This window comes from Anopheles gambiae, chromosome X, assembly GCF_943734735.2.
Source record: "Anopheles gambiae chromosome X, idAnoGambNW_F1_1, whole genome shotgun sequence".
In the NCBI taxonomy this organism is placed as follows: Eukaryota; Metazoa; Arthropoda; class Insecta; order Diptera; family Culicidae; genus Anopheles; species Anopheles gambiae.
In genome coordinates this window covers 3,822,035-3,845,248 of record NC_064600.1, presented here as the reverse complement: position 1 = coordinate 3,845,248, position 23,214 = coordinate 3,822,035, and the positions used below count along the sequence as shown (strand labels likewise).

The 23,214-nt window shown below is 46.3% G+C and overlaps 1 protein-coding gene and 1 long non-coding RNA gene across 4 annotated transcripts in view; both read left to right on the top strand.

The window, feature by feature from the left end:
- Positions 1 to 23,214, top strand: part of LOC1272050 (irregular chiasm C-roughest protein) — a 206,878-nt gene that overhangs the window by 47,058 nt on the left and 136,606 nt on the right. The window lies entirely within an intron of this gene.
- Positions 6,925 to 7,951, top strand: LOC133393162 (uncharacterized). 2 transcript variants are annotated; one of them, XR_009766005.1, is made up of 3 exons: positions 6,955 to 7,385; positions 7,451 to 7,554; positions 7,641 to 7,951. It is a non-coding gene; the product is annotated as an uncharacterized LOC133393162 (long non-coding RNA). The 2 variants fall into 2 exon arrangements; XR_009766004.1 differs by having other exon boundaries at positions 6,925 to 7,554.

Sequence of the window (23,214 nt, the reverse complement as noted above, 5' to 3'; positions counted from 1 at the left end):
CTTCAAAAATTATAAATAGCTATACAAATAACCGAAGCAAGTGAAACATAGCCTAACAATATGCTACCCGATGTGTACCGCTGGGGCCACGCTGGTGAGCTGTCCCAGGGAAAAGGGAACCAATTTTAGTTTTCATATCATAACTGGCTCCCTGCGCCGCGCAAAGACGCGGCTGCAAAGACATCAAAAAGCTTCCGAAGCTTCAATCCACGAGCCTCAACCGGGGATGGCATCACAATACCTTGGCAAACACAATCGGGCACAGCAAACACATACCCACACCCACACACACACACACACAGAGAGCTGGGGGATCAACACTTTTATGAAAATTGACATCCTTCCAGGTTGGTAAAAGCGAGAAGCGAACGACACGCAGAACGCACTTTTCTCCCCCGGTGCCCGGTGCCCGCAATCCAAAACCAAGATAGAGCATGGCACCTTTACCTCCCGCTTCCCCCTCCCCCACCCCTGGTGCGACCCCGGGCCCTTGGGTGGAAACTATTAGTGTCGCGGAAAGTGGGGCTTTGCAGCAGGATGAAGAAATTTAAAATTTTTGCGCCGTGCACGTCCACGTGCCCCGTGGCCCGAGCAGCCGTGGTGCACGCGGTACGGTGAGGTGTTACTGTTGTGCCTCGCTTATCGCCGGCAACGACTTCCCGGGCGTGATATTCGGGGTGGAATAGGGGGTTGGGGGGAGGGGGGGGGGAAGGGGTTTTTGCAGCATACAAACGCAAATGTGTTTTAATATTCTAAAACGATACAGCGCACAACGGCTCGTGAAAAGCGCACAATCGATGATAAGAAGGAACTAATTTGCATACGTTCCGGGCGTGTGCGGCGTTGCAGGGGAGACCCGGTGCCAAGTGTATCTTTATGCTACGGTGTGTAGGGCGCCACACACACACACACACACACACACACACACACACACACACACACACACACACACACACACACACACACACACACACACACACAAGTGTGTCTGTGTGCTTTGTTGTCGTTATTGCTACTGCTGCTGTCGTATTCTCTATTCTCTCGCTTCACTTATGGCTTGCTCCCTTTGCTGGGGGCAGAAAAGCACGTAACCACGTGCGGCACTCGTGCATGACGCTGATTGATAAGTGTGATGAATGAAAAGCACCGACAAGCAGAAGAAGAAGAAGAAGAAGAAGAAGAAGCTAAATAACGTAAGTGGTAGGACAGCTGTCAATGTTAATGACAATGTTGAAATTTAAATTACCCCAGCAAATCGTCCTTGTGGTACATAACCGTTTTGCTACGAGCGTAAAAGGTACATGATGGTTATGTTCGCTCTCATACGATCCGGCTCGAAGGACCAATTTCAGTAGCTAGAAAGGATTTCAGTACCGAAGGCAAACTGTTATCTAGTAATTTTATGAAAAGAATTCTTATTGGAATCAAGCGAAATAATTCCTTATAATACATTTGTCATCGTTTTATAATAATATGGAGAGACTTGTGACCTCTGACCTAATCTCAAAAAAGAAATCAACAAATTAAACAAAACAAAAACTTCCAAATTCATTTCGGCTGAATATAATTTCTCAGATTTGCAGAAATTACTAAAAAAAAAACCCCAAAAATCTTTTGAGTTCATGCACACGGGGTCTTGCACCGAAATGACAGCTGTCAAAATTTCTCCCAGTATTTTTTCCCACCCTCTTCCACCCGATTCCAACTAGCCCGGCCAAAGCCCAACCGTCTATCGGGAAGTTCCCAAAAACTATCAATCCAGTGCGACGTCCTCGACAACTTCTTCCCAAAAAACGCCACCTACCGAAGGGACGCTGCGCTTGGACCGGATGCTCTTCCATATGCCGAGGCCCTAGCGATGGTTTTGCAGCTCAATCGCAAGCGACCAGCAATCACACACACACACACACACACATGAAACAGAAAAGCCGACGAGCCGACATATATCGAAGATCCTGACAATGCCTTTTGGTGCGAAAAAAAAAAAAAACAAAACAAAAACGTTAACGGAGGATGGAAAACAACACGAGAGCGTCGTGTGTCGGTGCAGAACTTGAGCCTGCCTCTTGGCCGCTTTGCGTAGTGTAACCACCTTTTTTTCGGGGTGGGAGGATTTCCTGTGCGCCAGTCCGTGTGTGCTTTTCCATTCCGGCGCCGGGTTCCGGAACGAGAAGCGCGCGCGGCACGGCGGGGAAGTCAGTTTTACGGTCGCCTGTGACGGTCGCTGCAGAACCACGGGATGAAATTGCGCCCTGGCTGGTGTCTCGCTTTGGGACGGCCCTTCTGGGCTGCCTTAAGCCGTCAACACCGGGCAAACTGACGGCAAAACTCCCCAAAAACCAGGCTCTGCCCGGCTGCTCGGGCAGGGACCGCTAACAACGTACTTCACACATGCATATCGGGCCCCGAGACCCCCCCGTTCCCCTCCCCGCACCAGGAGAAGGAAATTGTTGGCGGCTGGGGCAGCTTCCGTGGACCGAAAATTGCCTTGCAGCTGTTGGGTAAATAGCTATCATTCGAAGAATAAATAATTTCCAGCACGTTCCAGCGGGGCGCGGGAGTGAAAATTAGATTTCGCTCATACCTTCGAGGCGGGGAGAGCGCTACTGCCTTTTTTTTGAGGGGAGTGTATCCCTCCACATACACAAACACACCGTATTCTTGTCGTGGCAAAAAGTTTACACAAACGCTCTGCTCGTCTCGCCCAACGGTTTCACAATGCCTGGATAGTGGTGGTACGGTAGGCCATCTGATCTTATCTCGATCTCGCTCGTCCCGTCCCGTTGACTTGAGCCTTCCGGAGCTCGGAAGTCAGCGCGAAGGGCGTTGCTGTTCCATTATCGCTAATTCGGTATTTTCTAGTTTTGTTTCCCTCGTTGCCATTTGTCGTAAAAATTAGACATTGTAGGTGCTAGTTTTTTTGTTTTCGAAGCACCTCAAAGTGCATGCCGACGCCACGAATGCTTGATGTGGTTTGCCGTTGACCATGATTTGACGTGCGAGTCCAACGAAGCCATCCAGCAGCGCTCAAACAGCGAAACCTCATTCTTCCAACACGCATATCCATATTCATCCCGCTGCTCGGCAGCGCCACAATCTGTCCCACTGTGCCACTGGTTGCGTGGGCGCCTCTGCCGGGTTGCGCGCTGTGAAAATCCCAATCTCTAAAGCAGGAATTATGATTTATGGTGCGGAGCGCCCGCATATCAGACATACCCGGGGGTGCGCGTTTCCATCGCTTTGTGCGCCGCTCGAAAAGGATGCCCTCGACCGTGTTCACCCCGCCCTGAGAGGCCCGGCCGGCACACCATCGCAAAAAGTCACCACGGCACGCTGCGAAAGCGTCACAACCTGGCCACCGCCACCGCCGCGGCCCGGGCAAAGGAAAATAATTAACCGAAAACATTATTTTTTCCGCCAACACCGAACGCATATGAAATGTTGCTGCGGTCCTGCAGCGCCCCAAAAACGGATGGTTTGGCCCCGGCACTGACCTGCCCCGTCCCGTGCCCCGCCGGGTGTGTCCTTGATGGAAGGATCGAACGTGTGGGTGTGTGTGTGTGGGATGGCAGTTGGGATGGAGAAATATGAGTTTATACGAACGAACGGTTTAGTGTTTTACGTTTCGCTGGTACGGCGGTGCTGCTGTTGTGGCGAGTCGGCTACCACTGCTGGGTCTTGGGGGAAGGGTGGAGGGGAGACGCTGAGATCGCGCCCACCATGAGCTCGGACGGGGGAGGGTTCAATTATTTATGAACTTACTCGGCTGACCGAACACCTGACACCGGACCGGCTCGTTCTCGGCCGTGGTGATGATGATGATGATGATGGCGATGGGTCAACTCAGGGCCAACCTCACCCACCCGTCACAGACATCATATTTCGTCGGTCATATGCAATCTGCCTGCTCGTGTGTGTGTGTGTGTGTGTGTGAAGGGATGCGTACACCATTATGCCACCGAAAGCCCCACTGCGTTGTCTGCTCTGGAAGGTCTGGCCCATACATGCCCAGCTTCATCAGGATCACTTTACGCTTTAATGACCGTTGCAGAGCCGTGCGGCCGCGCTTCCGTGCCGGGAGTTTGGCTCGAGCTAGCTCGGGCGTCTTCGCACAGTGCATTGCTGGCCGTGCTCCAGCAATTTTCCCACCACCGCTTTGCATACATCTGCCCGGCCGGCGAATTCGCCGCCATTGGACGTTTTCCTTACGGACACAGAAATTGTAAGTAGGCCTCTTTTTTTCCACCACACCCACACCTCAACTTATATGATTGCAGTACACTTTCCTTAATTGCACATCGTTGAGGGGATGGCGGGGGGGGGGGGGGGGAGGAATGTGTCCATTCCGCACATCCTGCTCATAACAAATGGAAATGGGGCCCGGTGGGTCGGGCTTTATCAGAAACAGCTGGATTAAATGTGATAAATGACGAATTAACTTAATTTGTTCCATTAGATGTCAAAAAAATAAGTTATTTATGGAGTATCCGGAGCTCCCCATTGGCGGTGGTGGTGTGGGAAACAGACGGGAGGGAGGGTGCTTCCCAACAACACACAAAAAAAGGCACTCCGAAGCCCCTCCCCCCCCCCCCCCCCCTTACACAACCACACACGACCGGTCAGTGTGTTACCATTTCGGCGAAAAGTCAACGTGAATTCCATTCCAATGGCAGTGGGCCGACTACTGCCGACTTCGCTGTTGTGTTGTTGCACGCATTATTGTTGTTGTTTTTTTTTTGTTCATGTTTTGGGGGAATGGATATGAAAAAAAGGAAGCCACCCACAATCCTTAGAAAAAGACAAAAAAACAAAGGGTACTGAATGAGAAAGTGAGAGAGAGAGAGAGAGAGAGAGTGCGAAAGACTGCAAGCGAAACAACTGTGACCGGTGGAAATGCCCGTTTTTCGTGCATGGGTTTCTTCCTTCTTTTTCGTCGAATGGGGAGGGAGTGGTGAGAGGAGGCGGGGGGGGGGGGAGGAGGAGGCATCGGTTGTCCGAAAGCAAATAATTTATCATTCGTCGTAATTGTTGATTAATGAATATTTAATTTAATAATGTCCAAGGAAAACAAGTTTTTCCTGTACCGTAGCGTGCGTCGTACGCGCGCGCGTGTGTGTGTGTGATAATTTGGAACGGTAACGGGTGGACAGGGGGGGGGGGGGGAATGGGGCAGGGGTTGCGCATTTCCAGGCCTGTTCGCCGGGTGAAAAAACGGAGATCTCGAATAAAAAAAAAACCCTGTAACCTGTTCCATTTTTCCACTTCCCACCCCTCACCTCGTTCGACCTTTCGACCTTACACTTCTTCCTCTTCCCTACCTCTGCCACCACCCCTGGTGCGGATGGATATTCAGCTGCTGTCAGCACCGTGCTGCTTCCGGTCCGGTTAATGGATTAATTCTTCTTCCGTTTTGGGACCGAAAAAGGCATCCCAAGGAGCGCCCGCGAATCGTTCGATTGCGGTTGTGAGCCAAACCAACCCCCAACCACCACCACCACCACCGCCGCCGTTTGAGCAATGTTTGTGGGAGGAAGGGAAGCGAAACAGAAACGCACGCCACGGGTGTGGAATGATGAATGAAAAATGACAGAAGGAAAAGCTGTGGGCATATTTTTACCTCCCCCCTCCTCCTTGAATCTGGTGGACGAGGGAAAAGCGGAAAATTGAGCACAAAAAATTGGTGCTTAAAAGGCACCAGCAAGATAGGAAGCGGAACGAGCAGGTCCATCCCGAACGCTGGTGAGGACTTACACGGGCCTTTGCATGGGCGTCCGGAGTCGTAACCAATCTTCGGGACCAGCGGGTTGGAAATAAAAACGAAATATACATTCGCTCCACTTTTGGGCGCTCTTGAACGGTGAAGAGCAATGTCGGGTGTGATCGAAAGCGAAGGTAAGAGTCTATACACCCCGAAACCCCCAACCCCAGCTGGAAAGAGTTACTCGGTGTGTGTGTGTGTGTGCAAGGCGTAGGCAAAAGATAGCAAAATGGTAACTGCACGTTATTGACGTAATCGGCGGTGCATTTAACTATGAGCGGATCCAATGATGATTGGCAGCCGGTGTGGCACAATCGTGCGGCTATTGGCCTGGTTGGTTTCGAGCTGAAGAAAGGATTGAATGTATCGCAATCTTTTGATTTTATTGTTTCATTTCATCCGTAAAGCAAACTGTAATTCAGTGCTTAAGCTATCTGGCGTGCTACCAATAATGCTTCTGATCACTGTTTTTTTTTGTTGCAAAAGATTTTAAAACGATTAATGCATTGTTGACATGTTTTACAGGAAGCAGTTTAACGTTTTGAAAAATGAAAAAATCACATTCTTCTATTTAGGGGTCATCCATACATTCCGTAACGCTCGCAAGCGAAAGAGAACAAATTGTACCTAGAATTGCTATAACTTGCTATGGCGCAAAATTAGAGGAAAATAATGAAAATAATGAACAATCACAATCATTAAAAAAAAATAGGGAAAACAGGTTTCTAAGACAGCTTTATTTGGGTTTTAGTGAGCTAAAAACATGTTTTTAAATTTTGTACTGCATTTTTTAGCTTTGCTCATCTAACTACGTTCGATGTTTTGTACGATATTACGTATCACCAGATTGCTGTTCTGGTTATACTGTTTATGACGCAGTATTTATGTAACGTTTATGACGTAGCTAACGGAAATAGGGAGAAGCGCATTTGGGTCCAGAGTAGTGATGTGCTGTATGGAGCGCACCCACGGCTCCGATCCGACTCCGACTATTGTTACTTCGGTTCCGACTCCGGCAAAATGGAACCACTAGATCCGCCCGGAGTCGGAGTCGTTCGGAGTCGTCCGGAGTTGACCGGAGTCGTCCGGAGTCGCCGACTCCGAACGACTCCGACTCCGAACGACTCCGACTCCGAACGACTCCGGACGACTCCGGACGACTCCGAACGACTCCGAACGACTCCGAACGACTCCGACTCCGCCCAAGTAGCAGAGCCGAAGTTTTTCAGAGATTTTTCTGTGTGCCAAAGCGAGATGCCCTGTCTTCTCTCTCTAGATTTTGGACAGCAAACCGCTGCGCGTGTAGAGGTGTGTGCGTGTGACGAACAACGATGGATGAAAAACGCGAGGAGCGGGGTCCGAAGTCTTTCGTTGGTCACACACACATGCATCTACCGTTGGATTGCGCTACATCGAGTCTACCCATCTCTCTCGATCTACCATGATTTTTTCTGCTATCGCACTCATCTGGGAGTTAGGCATCCTCAGTCTGCCCAGAACTTTCGTTGTGGAAGGATGTGCGGGAGTGATGTGCGATTTCTTGTGTCCCCTACTTTCCTTGTTTACGTTTTGCGCAGTGTTGCTTCTTCTTCCATTGTGGAATGATTTATCCTAGCAAATTGTTGAGGTAAGTTTCTTGATCTCATATGTGCTTCAATGTACTAATTTAACTAATGCTTATCGTCTTCAAAGTTACAGGTGCATGCGCCATTCATCAACGCCTACCTGTTGGCATCATCAACAATCTTTATAGTAGGTGACGGAAAGAAATTGTTTTCCAGTTTTAAAATATTAAGGTAAGTGTTGCTCTCATCATATACGTAAAACTATCCAAAGTAATACGTACTACATGCATTAATTATTGGTTCATTTTTATTGACAGCGTTCAGCACAACTCAGCCACAAAACAACGCACTGGATTGCGCTAAGAACCTGTCGAAACGCGCGCAGCCCCCGGGAGCGGTAGGAGAAAGGAAGAACGAGAGGAGAAAAAACTAAAGCCAGCGCGCAGCTCTGATGGTACCCCGTACGCGGTAAGAAGAAAAAAGATCGAGAGGAGGAAGAACGGTAAATTTGGAAGGGGGAGACCGTTCTGCCGTCTCCACAGTGTGAGTATGCCAAAGCACGTGTTGGAAGGGAAAGAAAAAGTGTGGAATAAACCGCATGCGAATGTGTGCATACAGCAAAAGTAAACATGTGTGCCTCATCATTTCTATAAGCAATCCGAAAAGGGGGTGGAGCAAACACATTGGTATGCGTGAGATGCAGAATAAATCGGAGCGTTATAGTATGTGTGAACGCGATCGTTCGGGTCGAATGTGTCTATGTGTGCGTGAAACCATATTTACACTTCTACTGCAAGTGGGTACGTAAGTGGGGCCATATGTGTACGACACGATCCCATACAAAACTTCGGCTTTTGCGGACTGGGCGGGCGACTCCGGGCGACTCCGGGCGACTCCGGACGACTCCGAACGACTCCGAACGACTCCGAACGACTCCGAACGACTCCGGACGACTCCGACTCCGGGCGACTCCGGACGACTCCGACTCCGGGCGACTCCGGACGACTCCGGGCGACTCCGGACGACTCCGGACAACTCCGGATGACTCCGGATGACTCCGACTCCGGGCGACTCCGTACGACTCCGGACGATTCCGAACGACTCCGGATATTGCAGCGCGAACCTACCTTCCGGAGTCGATTCCGAATTTATCGGAGTCGGATCGGAGTCGACTCCGGATTTTTGCCAACTTTACCCATCACTAGTCCAGAGCATTCGGTGGTAAGGTGCACTTGAGTGAGTTAGTGAGAATAATGCTCTCAAAATGCTAAAATGCCAAAATGTCAAAATGCTAATCCAAAATTATGCGATTTCAATAAAAAAAAAAACGAGATCCGGGATGGAAGGTTTGAAGTACAGTCTTTCTCCGAGTTAAGCGAATAATGCGTTCTGGAGACATTCGTGTAACTGGGACTTTCGCGTATGACGAATATCACGTTTTGCTGCCAAAATATACTTGATTGATAGTTATTATTGATTGAATTTAGTTCATGAATATAATTTATAACCTATTTGATGCAATTGTTCTGGAAAATTCAGTCATTTCTGTCTTTTGAGTAAATTTAAACTTTCGAAAAATAGCGTATTTTTTTTTCATTTGACCATAGATTTAAAATATTGTCAAAATTGACATCTGAGTTGTCAAAAATAAAACTTCGCGTAACTCGGGGAAAGACTGTACGGTAAACTTTAACATACTTACAATAGCTTCCAATAATACATTGTTTGTCCTAGTGGTTATACCAAAAATTCTCATTTTTTGTGTGACGTAACTTATGGTTAATCCCTTAGAAGACCCTTAGAAAAAATCAACATTATGGCATCGTTCCTGCCATGAAAAAGTCAAAACTATTTAACTTCAATATTTTAATCAGAATCAGGCTTTATTTAATGTGGTTTTGCGTTAAAGTAGCTTTTACTATAAGCCTATCACACCAGTTACAGTTACTCCAGACCACCGAGGCACTCCGACGCACATTGCGTTATCCTTCATTCATACAATATCGTTTTCCAGGAAAAAGGTCACTCGCCTAAGTGCTGCTCAAAAGTACACACACACACACACACACATTGAAACCATTATATTTTTATATTTTTATAAATAACCCCACATATCCCGTGCCTGACTGATGGGTTCATGTTAAAAGCCCCCAAAAACAACTCGTACAGCACACACACACACCCTTATTCGCGCAAAAACCCACGCAAGGGTTTTGTAGCGCGGCTTGCAAACGTATTCCGATGATAAATGTCTCCCCGCCGCGTACAACCTTGCACAGTTGCTTGCGGGGCTAATGGAGTTTTTGTTGTTGTTGTTTTTTGCCGTTGTTCCCGCTTCTTAATAACCTTAATCCCGCAATAGGATTCGGATTGCTGGATGGACACCGCAGCAAAACGGCACAGGGAGCACATTTAGCAAATCTGATCAGCAAAAGCGATACAAGAAAAAAAGAAGAAGAAGTAGAAAATTCCATTTAAAGTGCGAGGAAGGGGCAACAATTTCAAAAAATCAATAGGAAGAAAAACGCATCATGTCCGGGGCAGATTAATTTGAGTGCTTTTTTTTTCGCAGTTTGCAACACGGCATTTAAGGACTCGGCCGATGGGTAGCTTCGGCGTGCGCCATTTTGCCACTCAACGATGGGGAAGGGGCGGGGGAGTAGACAGTAAAAACTTACATTTTAATCCTTGCACTCAGGCACGATTTTCTCAAACAGCAAAAAAAATAAAAAAATAAAAATACAATCCTGTCTCTTGCTTTGTCTTTCTATTGTATCAACAAAAAAGCGGGCCGAAAAATGGAATGACACGGCCTGAGTGTCCCGTTGTGTATGGGGCAGTGCAATTTTTATGTACGGTTTGTTGCACAGGATTAAAGCTTTGGTAGTCAACTGTTTTTTTGTTTTTCAGTACTAGTGGGAAAAAGCCTTTCCAAAAAAATGTACTGAAAATTTGGTAAAAAGTCACTGCCACTACAGCTGCTTTTTGGAAAATCAAACCAAAACACACACACACACCCACACACACACACACAGTTGACAGGTAGTAAATGGCAAAGCCCGGTCAGCGCATCAAAGACGTGTTATCCACGCGTGGAAAAGCCGCTTTCGGCGTGAAAGCATGCACGTGTACCTGCATGACCCAGGCCCCGACAAAAAAAGGCGTTTCCCCCCCCCCCCCTCACCCCGCAAAAAAGGGGGTTCCACACCCCTGGATGAATCTGTGCCACTGTGTCCGTGTGCAAAGTTCGCGAAACATGAAAAAGCCATTTGTTGGTTGGGACTGGCTGTTTGGTTGCTGCTAGGATGGCCCGCGAGGCTCCTTCGGTGCGTTATTTTATTTCACCATTTACATCCGCCCGAAGGGTCCCCCCCGGAGGGGGTCGGTAGGGCGGCGTTGCCGAGTGTACGAAATCTAATTAAAATTCCTACGCTCAATGCTGAATGTCTTCGGTAATGAATTCATTACCGCGCGCCGCAAATGCGATGCGGTCGCCGCTAATCCCCTCCCGAACCGACTTTAAACCATGTAAGACGGGTCACCCAAGCCCCAAGGGGGGGGGTCTTATAGCTAAAAAAAAAAAGACGCAACCATTCGCCTCACTAATCTCTCCGGGCTGGGAAAATGATTGCCCGGGCACGCTGGGAATCGATCACTCAATCGAGTCGGATCTAATCAAATTTGATTTGAAGCGTTCCGTTCTCCCGCGCCGCACACTCGAAACATCTTTGGCTGGCACTGCGTCATCGTTGCCATTGTGTGCGGGGAGAGGAGAAGGGAAGGCTGTGGGTCGAATGTGGAAGATCCCGCGCAATTGGATTCGCATCAGCGGACGATTTCAGCTGACCGTTTGCCCCATCCCATGCTTTGTCTTTTTTTTTGGGGTGTAAATTTTGATTTGACTCTTCGATTGGGGCCGCGCTGGGCTCGCGGTAAGCTTTGTGTCGTAAAGAGCTATCCCCGTGGAAGGTGGAAAACATTAGCGCGCACACACACACACACAGCACACACGCACACCTAGCGACTGGCGATCTGTATTGAAACAAACATCAAAAGCATAAAGTGAGCGTGCGCTTTTTGCCTTGTGGTCTTGCTCGTGTGCACGTCGTGCCTTCCCATGCATACACACACGCACGTACACATTCTAACGCGAGTGCGTGGGGGGGGGGGAGGACATTTGAATATGTTATGCTGCTTTTTTTTTTACTTTGCCGTTGCCTCCAACGCACCGCAGCCTCGTAAATCGAAAAATACCTGAAATAGCTTGCGATCGAGCGCTTACCATACATGCCAAAGAAGACGTGGTGTCTGTTCGTATCTTTTTTTTCCTTCCTTCCTTCGACCCTTCCTTCTCGGGCGTGCGAATCTCAGCACAAATAAGGAACCAAAACATCACCCCCGTTGTACCGCCCTGATCACTCCCGCTCGCGATCGGCCGGCCGGCGGTGGACAATAAAATGCGTCGAACACCACTTTCCGCTAACACCCACGCCGAATCAACCGAATGGCAACGTTGTTCTCCAGCGCTAATTGAAACGATTTGCGGACTGACAGACTGACTTTGTTGTGTGAGCACTGCCGAGATGAGAAGTAGCGCTCTTGAGTTGCCGAATTTTTTGTATGAGACGAGTGTGTTGAATCGAATAAGATTTTTGTTTCGGGCAGCACACACAACAAAGCAGCGTATTTAAAGCGACATAACAACAAGACGAACCACTTACAATTTATAGCTATATTTGTGGGTGTCTTGTTTTCTAGGGTCAGTCATAGATTTGAATTTGTGTGCTTCGTAGTGCCTTTCTTAAACAGTTTTTTTAAATAAATAAATGAAGACAAAACAACCGAGCATGTCCGGTATAATGCTAAAACTACAGGAACCAAATGTCCTGAGAGCAAAATCGGCCAATACTTAATGTGTTGAAAATACGGCCGAAGCCGTAATAATGTGAATTTAAATAAAATAAAATAAATGGAAGCAAAACAAATACACATTCAAATTAAACACTGCAGCTAATAACATTGAAACATGAGAGAATGAAAGACAACTAAACAAGTTATCGTGTAATAGCAGAAATAACAGCACTAATATCTTTAAAATATACATATATGTTTGTCGTATGACCTAAATCTGGTTCGAAGGACCAAACATTCCAGTTTAAAATAACTCTCTTTCGCGGCCGTGAAAAGATTTGTTGCTGGTTTTAAGAGATGTAATTATGCTTTAATACTGTCAAAAATGGTTTATTTCATTGCAGCAGCTTGCTACAACAAATCTGAAGTTTCCAGTATCTTTACAAAGTATGTTTACGTTTGAAAAGAAATTATCGCTTTTTAATGTTAGATTTGATTGTTGCAAATTAATTAGGATTTTTTTTTATTATTTGCAAAAATACTACACTACCGAATGTTTTGCGGCGTCGGCCTTTTTCCTGAACTAATTTTATTAGTTGCTGGCAACTTGTTAGTTATTAAAAGTTTATTTATTCAAGCAGTGTGCTTCTTATAACTGCAATCTGTACCTGAATCTTTGTAATGTGAAAATAACAATTCAATGATTTTTCTTGATTATTAAACTCAAAAGTCCAATCTCTACTGAGAAGAAAAGCGCGCGCTAGCGGGAATCGGTACGCGTCCGGTTTTGTAGCAGGCAAGCACTGCTACACACCTGACCAGCAGACCGTCCCCGCTAAGCGGGCGTTCAAAATTAAACTAGTTCTGCTGCAGGCGCTCCTGCTCTTTCCACGGGGCCTAACAGATCGATACAAATGGAAATAACCTTCTACCACCTTGAAAACTTCTCCCGAGCACCCGGAAAATGCCCTTTGAAATTTCAAACCACACATGTCATGTGTCTCGGCACTGGTCCCAGCTGGCGCTAGCCGGACAGAAAATAAACCGCTCCCTGGGGCTCGGCAGGCGGCGATGGTGGGCGCTGGTGTGGTAATAAACGTTCCTTTGTCGCTATGCCGCCCAGAAGACGGAACCCGCCGAAAGCCGACTGTTGTTCATAAAACAACACAAACAGCACAGCAGCAAAGGATGTACTTATGGGTACAATCATCAAAACAAAACAATAACAACAGCAAAAAAAACCCGAAATGATTGCTTTAAAAAGGGTATCGACGTCGGTTCGACGTCTCATTTTTCACGCGCCGCATAAACATCATCCAGCATCTTCCCACATCAAAGAGTGTAAAGTACATACACGGGAGCACCTTGGCGAGTGGCCGGAACGGTGATGCTTTTGATTTCACAATTAATTGTAAGCAAAAGCATTCGGACCGTTAGATCACACCGGGGAGCTCACGCTTGAGTGTTTGCGAGCGACACAAACGGAGATGCAACATGGTGAAGACACAAGAATAAGAAAAAAAAAAAAAACACACACACACACACAAAGACAAAATCAACGAAACGCGGCAGCAAACAAAGTCGTAGGAGCTAACCGAAAAGCAGCCCGAACCAACGCTCTGGTGCGCCACCAGACGGGGCTCGTAAATTTTCCCTGTTTATCGGGCGGCGGCGCGGTGGTTTTTTCGGCTGCTCACTGGAGAGCATTGGAAAATGGAATTAATGGACGCCTGGGGAACGGAGAGCGACCGGGTGCCGAAAATTCGAAAGCCAATCGGTTTATTTATTTGCTGCCCCGGCGCTTTAATGCGCTTGATAAGAGATCGTACTGGGATCGGTCGTCCGGCGTACGTAGCGGCGACCGTGGCCATGCTTTACAGCTTGGTTACAGCATCGTTATTGCAGGCACACAGGCATCATTGGCAGTACGACTGAAACGTGTCTATTGATCCATTATCGCTTGCGAGGTTTTCTATTTATGCTCCCCCCCCCCCTTATTTCCAGATCGAGCCAGCTAAAACAGTGCGCAACTTCATAAACAGTGTTCACAAGCACACGCTCAAAGCAAACAGCAATGGCAGCATCCAAAAACACACACACACACGATCCGCCCCTTTTTATTTCTAGCTCTACTCCCATTTCCTCTAATCTCTCGCATCCGTCAGCTTCATTTTCAAAAAAAAAAAAGGTTGGGGCGTTGGCACCGAAAATATTATGACCGAACAAGTGGCAGCTACTCTTCCCCTGTCTTCCCTGTGTCTTCCCATTCCGTGGCCTCCATTTATCATCGAACGGGCGGGCGAATGCGAATCATTCGCAGCTGGAATACGCGCGCATAAATTAATTCCCCTTTAGTGCCAGCGTCCGCCTCGGGTTGCTCGCGGAAAACTCCACGCCTCACCACAACCGAGGGGCGGGGGACCCTAATTAATAGAGAGCGCGGGCGGGGTTGTTCCTACCTGGCCAAGGAGGCACCAGGCCTGCTCCACCTGTAACCAGGGAAGAAGACATCACGCAGCCCGTCCGGTTGGGCCGATAGCGATCGTATTTTTCTCAAATTTACAGACCATTTTAGATCGGTGCCCATCGATAAGCGCCCGTTCTTCTTGTGTTTCCACGCCCGTTCTTCTGGCCGATTCGGTTTGGTGGCGGTGCCGAAACGGGGATGAAGAGGGGAACACTGAACCACTCGCCACGGTGTCGACGGGTACAAGCTGCTGCTGCTGGAGTGGCTCTGGAGGCATGGGTCACTCCTATCTTGTTCTCGACAACGCCCAGCGAAATAAAATCAAATGGATTGTATTTATGTTTTTTTGAGGCACCAGAAAATTCGAGCTGGCTGTTAAGCTGGATAGGAGGACGGACGAAGGAAGGGCAAAATTAAAATGTCCAGTTGTCTGGTGAGGAACGCTTACAAAAATGTTTTGTTAAAGGGTTTCTCTGCCCAACTTCACTTCGCTCCATTCCATAGCTACTCACAGCAGGAGTGATACGAGACGCTTTGCAACACATGCAAAGATGAGAGGTGTGATGAACTATGACGGATGAATATTAAAGATGAGCTGCTTGAAGCATACCGAACAGCTAAAGCAACCCTGTAAGCAGTTGCTCAGCATTCGCTGGTCGTAATCGTTTCAGATTGCATTTCGTTATTCTGAAACTGTACACGACCGTTTGCAGCTCTCGCAGTCGCTGTTTATGGTCACTGTACCAATAGTGGAGCAATTTCCGGTGATACAGATATATTTGTACTCATTTAAAGTGTCATAGAAAAGTAAATTTATGAATATTTTAGCACATCGGAATTTAATGTTTTACCTTCCCAGGCACAGCGAAATATATTTGGAATTGCTGCTGAGGATTGAAGCTAGTTTCACTAGACTAGCCAAGACTAATGCGATCACTTTGAGTACTTTGCTGTGTGAAGTAACAGTATCCTAGTGGCATGGCTTACCTACTCAATAGAAATATTTGTGTAATTTTTCGTAATTTTCATTATCAGTCACAAATGAGTCAGGAGTCCCATAAGGCAGGATCCTTCACCCTGTCTTATTTTCAATATTCATTCATGACATAGCTTTCTTTACTCCCGGATACTATGAAGAGCGCTATGCTGATGAACTTAAGCTTTATTTTCCCGTAAATGACTTACCAGATTGTGCAAGGCTCCAAACCGCTTTGTCTCACTGTAACAACTAGTGCACGTTAAACTCAGGGTCTGTGAATGTTAATGTAATGTCAGAGTAAGGGACATATCTAGGAAAAGAGCACCATTGCAGTATAGGCAGAGCATTAGCGGTAGCTTAGTTCCTAGATCTGATTCTGTTCAACGTTTCAGGTTCAAGTTGAAAACACGCTAACTAAAGCTCTTCGTCTGTTAGGTTTTGTTACACGTGTTACTAAGGAACTAAGGAACCATTTTAGGTTAAAATAACTGCACTGTGCTATTATTTGAACTGCTATTGAATATGCTTGTATCGTACAATCATGCTGAAATCATGTAAGCACTCCATACAAAACCACACATACAACTAGCCTGCAATTTTCAGTCTAGATTATTCTAACCTCAAAGCTAGAATTAGATTCGAGTACCTGCTCGAAAATATGGTGTTGTTTACATTTACCCCAAGGTGCATTAAAGAGATCAGGTGGTGGAATATAGAATCAAAGTGTATGTAGTCCAGGTGGTCTCATAGCATGTTTTTTATAACCAAATTTGAATATCACTTTTTGACAGGATGGGTGAAAACTTTCAAGAAACAAGCTTTCTGAAGGCTTGACGAGTACTCAAAACACTCTTAAATCTTCGTTCAGAAGCAGAAGCGATAAAAATCAGCCTTCTTTATTCATCCACCTTGAGATAAGCCCACCTGTATATTATACCCACTTAGATAGCTGCTCGAAAACTGCTATACAATGCAAACAGCTGACAGGCTGAAATTTCAGCCTAACGAACTGAAAACGGAAAGGACCCCAAAGTCTAATGATAATGATACGATAATTTAGAAGCAATTAAGTTATTTCTTTTATCATGAGGGACGGGCTTGCCGTATTGCTTAAAACCAATTAAGGGGCCCTTTCCGTTTTAAGTTGGTAGGCTCCAACTGTCAAACTCCATACAAAAAAACTAACTAGAATCGTGAAGGGTCCCTATAATAGAAATAATTATCAATCATTTAGAATTACATTTGTATCATACCCGATCTGCCCATAACTGAAGCCAAATCAAACGATAAACCGATACTGAAAATTGTTTTTGTTTTTTACTTTTGAAGTAAAATTTTCATTTCAACCATACATCCTTTTTTCAGTTCAACTATAACAAGTCAGTTCAGTTTTATAGCCATTTCGTGTGGCTGGATGAAGAATCGTTTTCATTTAATTCTGTACCACAAGCACTTCAAACAACAAAAAAAAACGAAGAAGAAAACAAAAAAAGGAACGCTACGGCACGCCAAAATAACACACACACACACACACACACACACACACACACACACACACACACAAAACACCACACTTGCAATCACACGGGGAGTCTCGATTCCAACGCCATTTTGTTGTGCCGTGTGTGCCACAAGTGCCGAGAGCACCGTGATAAAGCGAACAAATGGAATGGAAATACAGAAATTCTGTTGTCTCTGTGCATGCGTGCATGTGTGTGTGTGTGTGTGTGAGAGGCGGAAATAATAAAAAAAAAACGCAAATCCATTTGAAACAGACTTTGAATTAACACAACAAAAAGGAACTAAAAAAACAAAGGAGAAAAAAGAAGCTTTTTCCTGCTTCCCTTTGCTGCCTGCCCGATTTCCCGTGGGGATGGAAAATGATTGGTACCGGTCGACTAGCGGGGAGGGAGGGGAAGAAGGGGCGGAACGGTTGAGATGGGAGGGATGGGTGAAGGTGTAGAATTTATCCCTTTCCCCACGGCACAGCGAAAGATGCATTCATGCGGTTTGTGGAAAGGAAAAACACACACACACACACAAAGCACACAAACACACACACACACACACACACACACACACACACACACACACACACACACACTCACACTTACCTCCAGCACACAAGGACACACACAGGAATTTTCACACACGCGCGCTGTCCATGTTGTAGCGCTCTTCCCTTGCTTACCTCCCGAACGATGCCGTGCCGTGGTTGTTGAGCGCGATTTTCCACCGGGTGGAATTGTGTTTCCGCGCTATTTTATTAGTGCTCCCCATCGCGCTTTTTTTTTGTCCAGTGGCATGTGTGTGTGTGTGTGTGTGTGGTAGAGCAAAAGAGTGTCTGCCATTGTTGGTGGGTAGTGTTTTTATTTCCTCTTTCTTTTTTTTCATTTACACCGATCCCCCCCCCCTCACCCCATTCCACCCGCAGCCATTTGACAAACGCATTCGAGAGCATCAAGGGGTGGGTTTTCCCTTTGTTTTACTTTATTTTATCATTTCTTTTGCCTTCCTTTTGTTAAAAGCGCTTTCCATCGAGTGGGTTGCACCCAGCACAGTGTGCTTGTGCTGCTGCTGCGGCTGCTGTTGTTGTATCCTGTAAATGGTGAGTCCCACCACCATCGCCGCATATTGGCGGCACTGGGCGGGTGGGAGGGAATGCGGGGCTTTCGTGTATAATTATTACCTTAATTTTACGAGCAAATAAATTCCACTTTAAATTACCGTTTTCACGACCAGCACGGCCAAGCGGGGAGAGCGAAGCGAGGCGACAAGGGTGTGTGGGTGTGTGTGTGTGTTGTGTGAATGGGGCGTCAGGGGGTTTAAAAGGGGCAAAGATGTGACGGATTGACAACACCATCACGCTCGGCTTTTCGTCGCCCATCGGTGTACTTCGGTTGAGGAGGCAAGCAAGGATTTGAAATTGTTTTTCCCCCTTTAAACATCTTCTCGACAGCAGCAGCATAGGTGCGAGCGTGTTTCGAGCCAGAGAAAACTAAATTTTCATAGCTTGCTGCGCCCCCTTTAACCCATCGCTCACCAACACCACCCCATCCGGCCGTGCGTTGGGCGCAGAGATTGCTTATTTATTTTGTGCAGTTTTTTTTCTTCTTTCACTTCTCTCCGCTGTTTACTTCGCTCGCTACGCCGTTGCTTATGAAATTTCAAACTGAGGAAATGTCACTAGCATTACAGCTGGTGGGACGAGCCCCCGCCCGAGTGCTCCGTTGCACAATGATGTTCGGCGAATAGGTGCAACATTTGAGCGAAGTGAGAAAGGGTTTTGTTTGTTTTTGTACATGCGCTGCAGAAGCATTACCTCCGTGTCCGGAGCTCCCGTCTTGCGGGAGCTCCTGTTGGGAAGGTTTATTGTTTTTTTTTTTGGAAACGGTTGAATTTTGGCTTTCCCATCACGCACCACGGTTTGGGGTGCCGGCTGCTTTGGACGGGCAGTGGAGGATGTGTTTGTTGTTGTTTTGGGGTTTGGATTTCGAAACGCGCAATCAACCGTGAAGGTTACCGTGTCGACTGTCAGGAAAACGGGGAAATAATTCAAATTATAATTATCTTTATTATGTTTACAAACAATTGCACCGGTGATGGCTAAGGTCATTGAGGCAGGTTTATACGTAACCCGAACTGTACGCATTTAGTTTCCATTGTGGTATACAGTAATGGATATCATGACGTAGTTGAATAGGCAGTAGCTAATTTAAAATTATATTCAGCAACGTGGGTTGGTAGACTATTAGATGTGCTCTGTAAAGAAATAAACATCCTTCAAAGAGAAGATTTCATGTTCTTCTTAAGGATAAAGTAGAACAAACCCTGCGCAGGAAGTTTGAAAAAAGTTTACTGGTTTATTATGGTAAATTAATTTTGCCCGATTACTGGGCTATGCTAGGGAAGTTTTCATGTGCCCCCAAAATCTAACAAGCCTCTGGGCCTAGTCTTGGAACTGATTACGCTCCCGTATCTGTACTAGAATTGATTGATATCTATTCTGGCCCTGAAATTGATACCGAACCTATATCGGTCCTGGAACTGATAACAAATCCAACAGGTCCTGGAACTGGTATCGAATCCATACCGGTCCTGGAACTGGTATCGAATCCAATTCAATCCTGGAACTGATACTGAAGCCAAACCGGTTCTGGAATCGATCACGAACTCATATTAGTCCTGGAACTGATATCGAACCCAAACCGCTTCTAGATTGGATTATGAACCCATTTCAATCGTGGAATTGATACCTAACCTATATCAGTCCTCGAATTGATCACGAACCTATATCGGTCCTGGAACTATTACCAAATCCAACAGGTCCTGGAACTGGTATCGAATCCATACCGGTCCTGGAACTGATATCCAATCCAATTCAATCCTGGAACTGATACTGAAGCCAAACCGGTTCTGGAATCGGTCATGAATTCATATTAGTCCTGGAACTTATATCGAACCCAAACCGCTTCTAGATTGGATTATGAATCCATTTCAGTCGTGGAATTAATACCGAACCCATATCGGTCCAGGAACTAATACCGAACCCATATCAGTCCTCGAATTGATCACGAACCTATATCGGTCCTGGAATTAATACCAAATTCGACAGGTCCTGGAATTGGTATCAAATTCATACCGGTCCTGGAACTGATATCCAATCCAATTCAATCCTGGAACTGATACTGAAGCCAAACCGGTTCTGGAATCGATCACGAACTCATATTAGTCCTGGAACTGATATCGAACCCAAACCGCTGCTAGATTCGATTATGAACCCATTTCAGTCGTGGAATTGATACCGAACCCATATCGGTCCAGGAACTAATACCGAATCCATATCAGTCCTCGAATTGATCACGAACCTATATCGGCCTGGTAACTTATACCAAATCTGACAGGTCCTGGAACTGGTATCGAATCCATACCGGTCCTGGAACTGATATCCGATCCATTTCAATCCTGAAACTGATATTGATGCCAAACTGGTTCTGGAATCGATCAACCCATATCGGTCCTGGAACTGATAACAAATCCAACAGGTCCTGGAACTGATGATGAAGCCATACTGGTCCTGGAACCGATCATGAACCTATACCAATCCCGGAACTGATACTAAATCCTACAGGCCACGGAACTGGTATCGAATCCATATCGGTCCTGTAATCGATCACCAACCTACCTCGGCTCTAGAATTGGTTCCGAATCCATGCATATACTTCAACTTCAAGATACTGAAGCCATACCCGTCCCAGAATTGATGCTGAAGCCATATCGGCCCTGGAACCAATCACCAATCTATTCTTCTGCTGGAACTAATACCGAATCAATACCGGTTCTGGAGCCAATCATGAACCCATATAGAGCACGAACCCATAACGGAGCTCCATACTAAATTTCAGCAATGAAGTTCTAACTGGAACTGGTCCCATTCCGGAACGAGTGATGAACCTGTTCTGGTACCGAAATCGATACAGTGCCTCTTTCCATCCAGTTACTAATTCCGTACACCGGTATCGTATCGTTATTAGTTCCAGGACCGGCAATAGGTAAGGATCTGTTTCAGGCAGTGTGTGTGTCATAGTGAAATAGCGCCAATCGTTGAAACTGTTGTACACTGCGGTTCCAAGCGCTCGAAGGGAAATGAAAAAAAAGCTCCCAACCAACTTCACCGTACGCTTCACCAGCTTTGCAATTGCAAGCCATGTCGTTTAATTGTGTACACACTCTAGTCCAATCTGTACTTCTGGAGCACCTTCCGTTTTTGAAACCCACAGGCATTGCAGCCAAGGATCAAGCAGAACCTTCACTCAAGATCAATGGTGGCTCAGGTCCGTTTAGAGTGCACACCCGCTGGTACACTGGTGCTTCACTCTTCTTTTTTTGTTGTTGTTGCTGTTGCTTGAAGCACACCGCACACGTTGCGCTCGTTGACGGTTTCTTAAGTTTACGGGCACTCACCCAATCTACCGCTCACCCCTTCACTCACCCTTTCCAGGAGACCGATGAAAAGTCTAGTTTATTGCCAGCGTACACACACACACACTCACGCGAGCTACACAAACACTCCGATCGTTCGGTGTTGCGCAAAATCCATCAATATCCATCCCCCGGTTGCCACTAGCGGCCCGTGCAAGCAGCCCGACATTGTTGCCCGACCCCGCCGAAACCCGCTCCACCGAACACCCTCCCGCTTTGTGCGTGTGCCGAGCAGTGGCCGGATGTTGCGAACAGCCCGAGGGGGCGAGTTTTCAAGTGGGGAAAACCCTCCCGCCATCCTGGACCGGAGGAGGAAAAGCTACTGGACCATGCTGAAAAAAAAGGACGAGGACGGGCTGAGAGGGCGACTCTCATAAAAAGTGATAACTATCCGGGGACGGGCCGTCAAGCACATCCTAAACCATTAGAGGGGAGCGGTTAGGGGCGAGGGCAAGACGTGCCGACCCTTTTGAGGGGCTCGGCGGACTCGAGCGCGCAGAGTACATTGAAGAGTCGATTTTGGTCACGAAACGAATTTTTCAGCTAAAAGAACTACTTTGTACAGTACAGTGTAGCAGTTTTGTGTCTGTGTGTGTGTGTGTGTTTTGGGTTACTACGTTTACCTGCTGGAAGGGCAAACTAATTTGTTGTGGTTACTGTAGGTACAAATTCCCCTTTTTGTTGCCAGCTCGATTGATGCTTTAATTGGATTTTAATTTGTTCGTGTTTACTGTGTTGCAACACTTTTTTTTAATAAATATTAAGCTTTTCTTCCTTCTATTTGTATAGTTTATAGTGTCTCATTCTTTGTTCTATGTTCTTTACTTATTGTGTACCTTTTTTATTCTTTTTTTTTAGTTTTCATTCATTTTTTCAAGTTTTTCTTTTCTTTTTCTTTTTTTCCGGTTACAGTAAATAAACGAACTATATTGTGTGTTTGCGTTACATTTACGATTTACATCAATTCAACAGTTCATTTTTTTATAAAGTCATCAGGATTTGCCTTTTTTATTTATTTTGTAGTAAAAAGTGTACATTTAACAAAAAAGCTCAATATGATAAATCTGTTTTCTAGTTTTTTTTCTCTCTCTCTCTCTCTCGCTCTCGTGAAACAGCTTGCCCCATCCTTTCGTCACACTTTCATTATTATCTTTCTCTTTCCTTTCTTAACGCTTTCCATTTCCTTCCAATCTTTGCAACCCTCATTTTGAAAGCTGATATGTTTGTGCCTGTGTGTGTGTGTGTGTGTGTGTGTGTGTGTGTGTGTGTGTGTGCTCGCTCAGCAGGATCGAAACATTTCGGCAAGGCGAAGGGCGTATGAGCTGCTATCGTTTTATCACTCCAAGATGTTCCCGAACTACCTTCTGTGTGTCTGTTTAGTGGTATTTTTTGTACATCATTGTGTAAGTGTGTGAGTGTGTGAAGTACAGGACATCTTCTAATCCCCCTCTACTTGCCTCCTCCCGCCCACCAACACCCCTTCAGGACAATCTTTTTGCTATCAAGCTTATCCAAACATCTTCGGCGAAAAAAAAAAAAAACCGGTCAGCACGGTAACGATTTGGTGCTGCTTGAATCAGTTCTTTTCTTTTCTATCTTCCTCCCAAACACA